The sequence below is a fragment of the Bidens hawaiensis genome, unplaced genomic scaffold (assembly GCF_021521415.1).
Source record: "Bidens hawaiensis isolate Kalapana, Puna unplaced genomic scaffold, B.hawaiensis_p1.1 tig00002866_1, whole genome shotgun sequence".
Classification (NCBI taxonomy): Eukaryota; Viridiplantae; Streptophyta; class Magnoliopsida; order Asterales; family Asteraceae; genus Bidens; species Bidens hawaiensis.
This window is the reverse complement of record NW_027491154.1, coordinates 2,224,583-2,234,706: the sequence shown is the minus strand read 5'-3', so window position 1 is coordinate 2,234,706 and position 10,124 is coordinate 2,224,583. Positions and strand designations below refer to the sequence as shown.

The window sequence follows — 10,124 nt, the reverse complement described above, 5'->3', positions numbered from 1 at the left end:
AAGACATACATAATAATTAGTGAAGCATTCATGTTCCAACTTCTTTTCCGTAAGTATTAAATTACCAAGCTTGTCGATTATTTCAAGGAAGAGGCTTGTTTCCAAGTTTTCTTTGTATATGTTACCTCCCCTAATCTTGGTCTTGTGGCTGTAAATTACCAAGGACTTATCACGAAACAAAGCTTAGTTATTCTATTTAGCATATGTTGGGTTAGCTAGAACACACTAACATAACATGTTGTTGGCCTAATTTCGTTCGGTTCTAGCATACTCTGGGTCAGGATTGAATTACCATGATTGAATAGTGATTGGAATGCTTGGTTGTTGATGGTTTCCCTCTGTAATTTGAACGAATTGATCTATGAAAGTGTAAAATCAAATAAGGGAACCATCAAATAGGTGGGTTAAAAACGGGTTGGTCCGAAAATTTTTAACACCCGACATAGGCTACGTCGGGCCTAGCATACTCTATGCTCTTTAGGCTCACCGTATTAAGGAATTTGAGTATTGCGTACCCTACGCCCTACCACACGTACCCTCTTATTTTTAGCGGTTTTTGGTTTTCAATCGCATACGCTATATGAGCCTTCCTTGTGCTTCTTTTTTCTCAGTCTTTGCTTAATCTTCACCATATTTTCGCTCTGTGATGATCGTTTAAGCTTCCATTACCTGTATATACATAACTAACCAAAGTAACTGTCGATATGATAAATCAATTAAAAGACGTGATATTAAACATTATAAACGCACCTATTCACTCGTCGGTAAGCCACCACCAACCCTTGGTTAGGGGATTAGGCTTGAAAGTTCAGGCTTGTTGTACATCCTCAAAATTTTGATTCAAACTTGACAATTTAGTAAAGATAAGGGATATGAAATTTCTTCAAAAATAAATAATTGAAAATATAGAATATGAAGATGGAAGCATTCCATATTGAAGAAATGAGAAAAATAGGTTCATCCCAACTGGAAGGAGGAAGAAAGTGGAGTCATTCCACATGAATATAAATAGGAAAAGAAAATCCCACATGAATATAAATAGGAAAAAGAAATCCCTCCCACATTGATAAATTACAAAACTTGAGAGCTCCTTATAAGGAAATGAGTTCATATGATAATATTCTTATGTCGCAAGACACAATCAGTGGTCTTAGCGATGGGGCAAGGCACCCAATGCGCGCGGGCCAGGGCAAGGCGAGGCACTTTGATGGCACACTTTTCAGTCGCGAGCCGCTTAAGAGACGCCTTAGTATTTTTGGACAATTAGAAGTTATACCAATATAGGACAAGCTACCAATATACAAGGACCAAAAATAAAAATTCTAATTTTTTTATCCTTCGTGCTGCGCGACGGATCAGATATAAAAAATTTGCGTTACCCGAAAAACAAAATACAAAACCCAAGAAGGGGAGATGTCGCGCTACGCGAAAAACCAATCCCATGATTCTTCGTGTTATGTGAAGTAGCCTCCACGACATGAGTGGCATGTGGCATCACGTGTCATACCACGTGGCGCCACGTGGCAAACCGATGATGACTCAGTGAATTTTGAAGGACTTCACGCTACGCGAACGACCAGATTCTTTTTCCTTATCGCTACGTGAAGGAACTCAAAATTTTCTAAAATAGGGGTTCACGACACACTCCATCTCACACCAAAACACCTTCATTTACACAAAATTTGTCTCGGGAAGTGTGCCAAACCTTGTAGTGTGTGCCAAGCCCTGAAGTTCCTACGGTTTAAGCTCCAGTACGCGACATAGAGTAGAAGTGTTGCTCGTACAATCTTAAGCGTATAAACTCCGAATACCCGTATAAAGTAGAGGTTCCGCTTAAATTATTATTTCATTATTGTGTTATATGGCTTAGACCTTAGTCAGGGGCATAGCCTAAACATTGATCATATTTATGTTTACATAAGCTTTATACTTATAAAGGTTATAGCTAAATATTGTTTCTTCGTGATTAAGAAACATAAGCTTTTACATACAAAAGAATATAGTCAAATATAGTTTCTTCATGATTAAGAACATAAAGTTTTATATGAAAGTGGTATTGTTAAAATTATTGTTTCTTCATGACTAAGAAACTTAAGATTAATATACAAAGGTTATAGTCAAGTGAGTTTCTTCTTGAATAAGAAACCTATCATAAAATGTTTCTTCATGAAGAAGAAACTCAACACATGATTGGTAAATAAACAGAAAGACTATAGGTCTATATATTTTATTCAAACAAGTGATCCATCAAGGTTTAAAGATATCAAAACCAGACTAAAGGTTTGTAGCCGGATCAAGAGATCCGGGTATTCATGTAGACCTATTTTATTATAGGTTAAGCATCATTAATTCATAAAGGTTTTCAAACGAGATCACCACATCATTTAAAACAAACAATCGCATGTGAATACGTTAAACATTTACAAGCAGACAAAACATTTATACTCAATAAGATAAACGGGTTATTTATCTTTAAAGAGTTAGTCAAATGTTTAGATGAGATTACGTGATCCCTAACATACAAAGATAAAAGGGATTACTAATTAGTGATTTTAGTGTAATTAAGAATTAACTTGATGGTCAAGTTAGTTGTAATACGCATCTAAATAACTCGGGTGCGGGGTGCACACTTATTTGATCTTATTATAATTTATAATCCTATTGGTACTTAGGGGCGAAGCCCCTAAATCATGGGGTTCCAAGGGGGCAACGCCCCCTTGGCGCGGGTCCGGGGGCAGCGCCCCTAGTAGCGGAGTGCGAGGGGCGGCAGCCCCTGGCAGGGTCAAGGGCCGGGGTCGAGCTGCCAGGTCAGCTTGGAAAATTTTTATTTCGGACATATGTTTCTTTATTAAAAACATATTAGAAAATTAATTAATTTTCTTTACAAAGTTTAATATATAAAGGAGCGTATTTTCAGTTATTAATTAGATAACTGTTATGATTTGCAGTTATCATCATCTCTGCTTTTTCAAAACCCTAATATAACGTTGTTTGATCATATGATACGATTACTGGTTCAATAAATTCTCTCATTCTCCGTACTGATTCTTGCACTCAATCTAAGTTTTATCCGGTCAAAACATTTGGGAACCAACAAATAGTTTTGATCTGGAAGTTTTTCACGACTTTCATATTTTCCTAAGATATACGATTGTAGAAATCCCCAATAATTACGTGATCCCTAACTTACAAGATAGAAAATAAAAGCAACTCAGACCGATTACGCATGTGTCTAAATCCAAACATATATGTATAGCCAAGGCTATGTGGCCGCATGCTAGCAGTCATAACCAGCTCTCCAATGGGCATCAGTTCCCGAAGAACCTTTGAATTGTGTGTATGGCAGTGGTACAAATCCCGGAAATAAAAGGCGTTTCCGTTGAGCTTGTATATAAAACTATCTTGTCAAATAAAGAATTATTAAATGTTTTTAGAGTCAATGATTCACCAACATATCACTGACATATGTTTTTAGAGTTAACGTGTTTTAGAGTCAACGAGTCATACACTCTCGCCGTAATTCTCTTAATATACACGTGATAGATGGATGGTAGATATTGTATAATATTGCTTTTTACATAAAGAAAAAAAGAAAGACCAGATATGAAATCGTTAATTCATTATTAGCAAAAGTAGTACATTCATTTAATCTAGCCAACCTTGGTGGTGTGTTTCTGACGTTGCATCGGTCAAAAATACTAACTGTCTTATGGGATAATAACAGGGGTAGGTATAATTAATAAGTTCATTTTCATATGAGACCAAAGAATTTATCTATTACTCCGTATATATCTTCGTATGAAAACCCTTTAAAAAAAGATATATTCTTTTTAACTTTTTTCAGCAAACGCCTCTCAACTTCGTATTAAATTAAATAAAAATATAAAAACGTCCCCGTTTCTGACCAACCTTTAATACTTGTGAAAAGGATTAAGTTTTCAACTGAAATAGCTGAAGTACGTAGACATGGCGAAGTCTAGTACAATAGGGATCGGGATTGATTACTCTACAAGTAGCAAAACCGCATTGAAATGGGCGATCGATCATCTTATTGATTCTGGAGACACAGTCGTTCGTTCTCCTCATTGTGCTGTCGTCGAAGTCTGATTCTGTCGATAGTACTGGATCACGTACGTAAGTTGTTCCGTTTTGTTTCTTGGGCTCCTAGCTTCTCGTTAAGGGTTTCCCGTTTTAGTTTTTCTTTAATCCTAGCCGATTAAAAAAAAAAGAAAAGTGTAAATTAATTTGTTAGTTTTTGTGTACGTCCGTTGCAATAGTTTTATTGATAACTATTACGTTATAAACAATGGATCTTCAGGTTTGATACAATTGGTGGAGTTCAATGATATCCACGTGTGCAGGAAATATGGTGTGACCCTCGATTCCGAGCTTTTTAATGTGCTTGAACTTGTTTCCATGGCTAAAAAGGTAAACATAATCTCCATTGAAACATAGTATTTGTTGAATTTAAGAATTTGTTTATTGATTACTTATTTTGGTTTCAATTTTAATAAATCGGTTCATCCTATTATTTTATTTTTATGAACTCATAGGACCGGTTAATATCATGTTTACACCTCATGCGATTATGGTAACATGGTATCGATCGGGTTGCGGTTTATTCGATTAGAATATGTTTTGGTAATTTAAAAATGAATTCAGGTGGTTTAGAACTGAATACCGAATTCAAATTCAGTTCGATTTCAACTAAATCACCTTTTTTTTCTTATGTTACAGTTTTTACTTATTTTTTTATTTTTAAAATTATTTATTATTGAAACGAGCTGGGCTAAATAAGATTCCAATAAAATTGTAATAAGAGAGTAAATGATAAAAATTAAATAACCATTATTTGTTATGCTGGTTATTCGGTTTGAACAAATTTTAGCTCTTGATAAGCTGAACCAAAAACCAAATTTATAATTCGGTTTGTTTTTCGATATGGTTTTTAGTTTACTAGATCAATGGAATCATGTTTCGAACATGATATATCTTCTAAAGGTGAATCAAGTGTTTATCAATTATCATTGTATATGAACCATATGTGATTATTTTTTAAGGATGGGTTGTTAGGCTATGTGTAATGGGCGAGAAAAGAGGGCGACATTGGGCGATTTTGGTGGAGCACACCGCCCCCTAGGCGAAATTTGGGCGACATTGGGCGGGGGCGGGGAATTATTGTCGCCTGCGAAGATGGAAAAAAAATAATATAATAATAATAATGCCGTTGGGTAACAGCTATATATAAAAAAAATTTAATTTAAAAACTTAATATATATATATCAAACTTTATCTAACCATTTTCACCCTATCACACACAAACACAAACATAAAAATACCAATCATTTTTATTATTTTCATACTTCTTCAAACTCAATGAGTTCCCCGGATTCCACGAACTCTGCCGAGATTTTGGATCAATTAATAAACGAGAGTCGAAGAATTCATCAGATTCACCGACAAGTGGCGGAAGAGCATTTAGAGGTCACGAACGCGGTTCGGGCCGTCGTCAATAACATGGTGTCCGGCTCTACTCCATCTACGGCACGACGTAGACGGTCATATATCATTCGGGATCGTACGCAAGCGAACGCTCGTTTGATGAAGGACTACTTCGACGACACACCTACATTTAACGACGCTATGTTTCGACGTCGTTTTCGGATGTCCAAGCATTTATTTTTGCGCATCGTTGGAGATATGGAGCGGGAGTATGAGTATTTCAACAGAAACCCAATGCAAGAGGATATTTAGGATTCTCCGCCATCCAAAAGTGTACTTCGGCTATACGCATCCTCGCATACGGCAACACGACCGATATCAATGACGAGTATTTAAAGATGGCTGAGAAAACAACGAGAGATGCGTTGGAGAATTTTTGCATCGGTAATATTTAAATTGTTTGTATTAACTATTGTTTTTAATATAAATATTGTTTAATAATTTATTTGTATAGGGATAATACAATTATACTCTCGTCGTTATCTGAGGATTCCTACTTCAAACGACCTAACTTGTATATATGATGTACACGAAAGCAAACATTCTTTTCCAGGCATGATCGGGAGTATAGATTGCATGCATTGGGAGTGGGCCAACTGTCCAACCGCATGGCGAGGTCAATTCACTCGTGGTGACCATGGAGTGTCAACGGTTAGTCTTCAAGCCATTTGTTCACACGACCTCTGGATTTGGTCAGCCTACTTCGGCTCAGTCGAGTCCAACAACGACATAAACGTTCTCAACGCGTCACCCGTGTTAGAGTATTACATCAGCCGTAGCATACCGGTCTTACCGTTTTATGCCAACGATACCTTCTATCGTCACGGATACTATTTGGGAGATGGGATATATCCAGCGTACTCGATCATCGTCAAGACGTTTCAAGACCCCATCGAAGAAAAAAGAGATTATTTTAAGAAGAAGCAAGAGTCCGCGAGAAAGGATATCGAGAGGTGTTTCGGGGTTCTAAAAAAACGTTGGCATTATGTGAAAAACCCTTGTCGTGTATGGACGTTGGCAAAAATGAGCGATGCCATGTATACGTGTATCATATTGCATAATATGATTTTAGAAGACGAGGGAAAAGCAATATGTCAACACTATATACCAGGAAGCGTTCCAGAACAGTTCCCTGAACCAACCCAAGACCAACGAACGTATAACATTCACCAGCTCACATCAAGTGATATACATAACCAATTGAAAGCGGATTTGGTTTAACACGTGTGGGATAATCGTCCCATTGAGGAGGACGAAGACGAGTACGAGGACGACGACGAAGACGAAGACGAGGAGGAGGAAAATGACGACGACGGGGACGAAGACGAAGATGAAGACGAATAGATTAGTTTTTTATGTATATTTTTATTTCGGTGTGTTTTTTTATTATAATTTATTTTTATTATTCGTGTATTTTTTTTAGTTTATGTATTTTTTTTGTATTTATTTTTTAATTTTAATACATTTTTATTTAATTATTTAAATAAATTGGTTTTTATTTAATTAGTTTAGTTATAAAAATAAAATAATAAAAAAACACACTGTGGGCCCAACTTGTAGCCCCTACACCATTACACCCCAAAAACAAATTTCCACTCAATGCTGACTGTACGCCACGTGTCACAATTCGCCCCCAATTGTAGCCCCTTCACTACACATAGCCTTATTGGTTTACTTACTAGTTACATGATTATTCTATTTGTAATTTATAATTAACAATGTTTATTTGATTTGGGCCTAAAGGCTAATGTGGTGGCAAAGGTTTATTGGGGCGATCCGAAGGAGAAATTGTGTGAAGCTGTAATTCATCTCAAGCTTGACGCTATTGTGGTTGGTGGCAGAGGGCAGTGTGAGTCAACTACCACAATAAGGTAATTACGATTCTCAGCATCGACAATCTAAAAATTTTTTATTGTTATTAGAATATCACGAAAATGACCATTTTTAATACCAATAACATTAGGTGTTAACGTTTTTCATTATACACACACATGCATAACTTACATATTCCAAGAATGAAAGAACGAAATATGTGTGTATCACTTATGTGATCATGAGATACACAACATCTCAACCCTTGTTTTAACAACAAATAATCCCACCTAAATCTCCCTAGTCTTACACTTATAAGGATTTAAATTCACTAACTCACTTTTAAAGTCATGAGTCGCCTCTTAGCCCTTGTATGTGCTATGTGCTTTATCTTATCGAATCAACGTAACTTTCTTTAGTTTGCTGACCATAAATCACGTACACATTCGCATTTCTACTTCATAATGGTATTATTATTATTTTCAAACTTTATATGTGATATAGGACTTTACTTGGGAGCATAAGCAGCCACATGGTGCATAACGTCAGATGCCCCGTCACCATTGTAAAGTAGACACCAAATGTCATTGGAATCTTGACGCCGTGAAACTACCTTAATTAATGTATGTGTTACTTGTTATTTGTACGATAAACATGGGACCACAGTGCCACGTGGAGGAATTGAGAATAAAAATTTACACAAGTTGCTTGCTTTTGGGTCAATTAAGTTTTAAAAGTGTTTCAATTAAAGAACCCAACTTTAAAAAGTGTTTTAATTAAGTCACTCAACTTTTATATTTTATTAAATTAAAGGTTTTAACATGTGTTTTTAGCGTTTTCTTTTTTTTTTTCACATAAGAAATCTGTTTATCTTTTTTTTATGTATTTTTATGTTGACGTTGAGTGGCGACTTGAATTTTATTTTTGAATTTTAATACAATTAACGTTTTTTAAAATTTTAAATTTAACTATTTATATTGTAAATTCCGACCCCCACATCTTATCCTCCATTTCTTTGTTGATGAAAAAAAAAATTGGTGTGACTCGATTTGAATATTTAGTGACCCGATTTGAAGAAAATATGTATGAGGGATCAAATTGAAACACTTTTGAAAGATGGTTAATATTCTATGAGATATTCCATTTATTATTATTATTATTATTATTATTATTATTATTATAAAACGATAGCCTATACAAGGTTATTTAATATTTACTTGTGTGTTGTGACGCGATGGTGTGTTTGTATGTGAAAAGGTGATGGATATACGGTTACTTTTCTAGTCTGTGACACACGATTAGAATCAACTAGTGTTCACATCTGCGCGTTGCGACGGGGGTGTAAAGCCGTTTATTACACACCGGCTTCACTTCAAAATATGAAGTCATCACCACCACTATCGCCTTCGGTCACCATCTATTCTCCTGTGGCCAATAACATTTGTGAACCATTAAGAAAACTCAGGTGTTGCAGCGAGGTTATGAACCAAGCCAAGTAGCACCAATGCCATCGAACGCCAACACTGAAAGCTTGTATAAAAAAAAAGAAATAATAAACAAAAAAAGTAAACCGAACGAAATATAGATGTAAACATTGAACCACGTACGCAAAATGTAAACATTGGAAACAATAACTAAGTTGATATAGAACCCGCACGCTGCGACATAGTCCAATCACACACGCACGTTGCTCCATGTTAACTCTCAAAAATTGGACCAAAATGTAAAACGAAAAATTTGTTAAAGATGAAAAGTCAGGGGACCAAAGTTGAAAGTAGAAGAGTATTGATGTTAAATTATAGAGAATTTAAAATTATGAAGGTTAAAATTAATAAAAATTAATTAAATAATAAATAAAACTCCTACATGGTTACAACCATTTAAGGCAAGGTTACAATTAACTATGTGTCTATGCGCAGCAGCTCTCACAATTATGTGTGTATATAAATAACACTAGTTTTTATCTCCCGTATTACAGAGGCTGTTTAACATTACTCGTTTTTAATATTTATGTACTTTTTTTGGTTTAATTTTATTTATTGTAATGAAATCTATAATATACTTAGAGTTTGATGATAAAAAGGTTTCACAAATAACTAAGATGTTATAACCCGGTTTAAAAGTTATGTGGGTTTGGTAAGACCCAAGACCCGCTTATTTTTTTCCTATAAAATAGTTTCTTAATTATAAATAATATTTTTTAAAAAAAATCATATAATAATTTTTAGTATATTCTTTTTTATAGGATTTTCACATCAATAATTTGGTGAGAATAATTTTTAATTTAATGAGATATTATACCCCGTTTAAGGAATATCTAGGTTTGGTAAGACCCGTACCCGTGAATTCGGGTCAAATGCAAGAGAAACCTCCATTTAAAAATCAAGCAAATCTGATGGCTCCAAAAAAAGGGGGAGCGACCACATCAGACACGTAGGATTTTTATGTTTTCGTTTATATATATTATAGATAATTACATACTATAATCTCTTTAATTCAGCCAAATTTAATCATATACATTTTATGTTCTTTGATAGTATACACAAGTACACTAGTACAAATCTTTTTCTATGTGTGGAAAAGAACAAAAACCGCTTCAAATGAGTTTGAAATTTGTTATTTTTTTCCTTTTGTTTATATTAGCGGTGGAACCCAAAAGGGTCGCTCCTAATATAGGGTGCATGGAATGGTATCGGGTTGGGCTCGGCTTGATCTCAGGACTGCTAGGAATACCACCTCGGGTCCTCGGACCAACAAAATTTAGCTGGGTTCGCCACCCCAAAGCTCCCGATTGATGATTCAACGATCAT

General features: G+C 35.2%; 1 pseudogene; it reads left to right on the top strand.

Moving 5' to 3' along the window:
- Positions 1–3,966: 3,966 nt before the first annotated feature.
- Positions 3,967–8,024, top strand: LOC143621475 (universal stress protein PHOS32-like; annotated as a pseudogene).
- The last annotated feature ends 2,100 nt before the right edge of the window (positions 8,025–10,124 follow it).